The sequence below is a fragment of the Apium graveolens genome, chromosome 7 (assembly GCF_009905375.1).
Source record: "Apium graveolens cultivar Ventura chromosome 7, ASM990537v1, whole genome shotgun sequence".
NCBI classification, from domain to species: Eukaryota; Viridiplantae; Streptophyta; class Magnoliopsida; order Apiales; family Apiaceae; genus Apium; species Apium graveolens.
Genome location: NC_133653.1, coordinates 81,711,169 through 81,714,156, shown reverse-complemented (window position 1 = coordinate 81,714,156; position 2,988 = coordinate 81,711,169). Strand labels below are relative to the sequence as shown.

At 39.9% G+C, this 2,988-nt stretch overlaps 1 non-coding gene across 1 annotated transcript; it reads right to left on the bottom strand.

Annotated features, from left to right (window-relative positions):
- Nucleotides 1-1,396: 1,396 nt before the first annotated feature.
- LOC141675375 (small nucleolar RNA R71) lies at nucleotides 1,397-1,503 on the bottom strand. The gene has a single exon (XR_012556031.1). It is a non-coding gene; the product is annotated as a small nucleolar RNA R71 (small nucleolar RNA).
- Between the last annotated feature and the right edge of the window lie 1,485 nt (nucleotides 1,504-2,988).

Below are 2,988 nucleotides of genomic sequence, written 5' to 3'. Positions count from 1 at the left end.
CATTATGGGCTAATCGTGATCATGGGATCCTAACGGATTTCTTTAGTTAATTGTTTAATACCATGGTATGTGGTGATTATATGATATCTAGCATAGGTTGTGCTTATTTGTCTTATGTGTGTCGCGGACATGTAAGATAGCCTGTTAATCTCTTGTGAAGCGACAATGAATCTTGAGATTTAGAACTTGCTATGCTAGCATAGGTTCGTGTATTGTATGCATGATTAGTGGGTATCTCTAACCGTTTTACTTGCCCTGTGTAATCATCATGAATGACTTGCGATTAAATCGTTCTGTTGTCAAATTCTGTAGACATATAGGGTCTCAACATAATTGATGCCTATTCAACTTCTATCTTAATTGTGGATGCTTGGTAGAATGATATTCGTACAACGAAAGTTGGCGTTTATCAGTTTTGTGTTGTTCGATTAATATCATCACCATTACATGCTAAGGGTAATAATAATAACCATTGAATGAAGTAGTAATGAAGTTATGATCTCATGTGTGTTTAATATTGTTAATTTAAGTGTTTAATTCTCGTAGTAATTATTAGTTAACCAACCTTAATTATTATTATCTTGGCATTGAAGAATAATCATACATTGGTGAGTAAGTGTTAATTAAATATAATTAATCAGAGTCTTTGTGGGAACGAATTAGAAATCATTCTATATTACTTGCGAACACATATACTTGCATGATTTATTTAGCGCATGCTTTGTGCCTAACAAGTTTTTGGCGCCGTTGCCGGGGACTCGGTGTTAATTTGTTTAGTTTATGTACTTGCCATCAGTGATCATTAGGATTCATTGATTAAGACTTGTTACTTACTGCTTCCGGTTGTGTTTCAGGTACTTTAGCGAGCGTTTATGCAAACACGTTCTCGCACTCACAAGAGAAATCTGGATAAAGCTGAGGAGACAGATACAACTCTTGACTTTTCGGAGAAGATAATTTTTGAAGATTTGGATAAAGAGAGTGAAAAGAAAGAACCTGAAACAATGGGTGATCGTGTAATTCAAGCTGATCCAGCTCTTATGGACTTTTATCGGCCTAAAATTGATGACATTCAGTCAAGCATCATTCATCCGGCTATTCAGGCCAATACTTTTGAAATCAAGCCGGGCACTATTCAGATGGTGCAGAATTCTGTTTCTTTCAGAGGTGCTATGACTGAAGATCCCAACATGCATATCAGGAATTTTGTCGAGATCTGTAGTATTTTCAAATATAATGGTGTACTGATGAGGCTATCAAGCTGAGGCTTTTCCCATTCTCTCTGAGGGACAAAGCTAAGGACTAGTTACATTCTTTACCAGCTGGGTCCATCACTAGTTGGGAAGATCTTGCGCAAAAATTTCTGCTAAAGTTCTATCCAATGGCCAAAACTGCAACTATGAGGAGTGCTCTTACTCAGTTTGCGCAACAACAAGGAGAATCTATGTGCGAAGCTTGGGAGCGCTACAAGGAGATGTTGAGAAAGTGTCCACATCATGGTATGCCTGACTGGATGGTGATCACTAGTTTTTATAATGGTTTGGGGGCCCAATCTCGGCCTATGCTCAATGCAGCTTCTGGAGGCGCCTTGTGGGCCAAAAGCTATACTGAGGCCTATAATCTCATTAAAACTATGGCTGCAAACGAGTATCAAAATCCAACTCAAAGGATGATGCCTGGGAAGGTAGCAGGTATTCTGGAAGTTGATGCATCTACAGATATTGCAGCACAGCTTCAGGCGCTGTCTATGAAGGTCGATTCTTTAGCCAACTATGGAGTAAATCAAATAGCTAGTGTCTGTGAGCTTTGTGCAGGCTCTCATGCTACGGATCAGTGTTCTCTTGTTAATGAATATGTTCAGTATGTGAATAATTTTCAGAGACCGCAGCAGCCTGTGCCCGCTACTTCTCATCCTAATAACATAAATCATCTCAATTTCAGCTTGAGCAATAATCAGAATGTTGTTCAACAACCATATCAGCAAGCTGCAAGTAAACAGTTTAATCCACCTGGATTCCAGCAACCTCAGCAATTTGCTCAAAGGCAATCATATCCTCAATAAGGAGGTGCTGCTCCTCCTTCTAGTGCTGATTTTAAGGAGTTAAAGCTGTTGTGCAAAAGTCAGGCTGTTTCTATCAAGACCTTGGAAAACCAAATTGGAAAAATAGCCAATGCCTTGCTTAATCGTCAACCTGGCACACTTCCCAGTGATACTGAAGTTCCAGGAAGGAAGGAAGCTAAAGAGCAAGTCAAGGCTGTCACCTTCAGGTCTGGAAAAGTTGCTGATGCTGAAAAAGCAAAAGATGGAGAAGTTGAAGTTGTAGATGAAGAAGGAATGCAAAAGGAGAAAGAGGGGGAATCAAGGAAGACTACTGTTGAACACACTCTGCCTGAGGGTAATACAGGGGAGAAAAAGCTCTATCCTCCACCATCTTTTTCTAAGCGATTGCAGAAACAAAAGTTGGACAAGCAATTTGGTAAGTTTCTGGAGGTGTTCAAGAAACTTCACATTAACATACCTTTCGCTGAGGCTCTGGAGCAAATTTAGTTATGCAAAATTCATGAAAGATATTCTTTCGAGGAAGGTGAAACTGGATGAACTTGATACCGTTGCTTTGACGGAAGAGTGCAGTGTCGTGCTGTAACAAAAGTTACCTCCAAAGCTTAAGGATCCAGGTAGCTTCACCATTCCTTGCACCATTGGCAAGTTGTCATTTGACAAGTGCCTTTGCGATTTGGGAGCAAGCATCAATCTGATGCCGTTGTCTATCTTCAAAAAGCTGAATTTGCCTAATCCAAAGCCCACCTACATATCTCTATAATTGGCTGATCGTTCGATTACATACCCACGAGGCATCGTGGAGGACGTGCTAGTAAAAGTGGACAAGCTCATCTTTTTTGAAGATTTTATCATTCTGGATTTAGAGGAAGAAAAGAAGATTCCCATAATCTTGGGAAGACCTTTCTTGGCTATAGGCCGTACCTTGA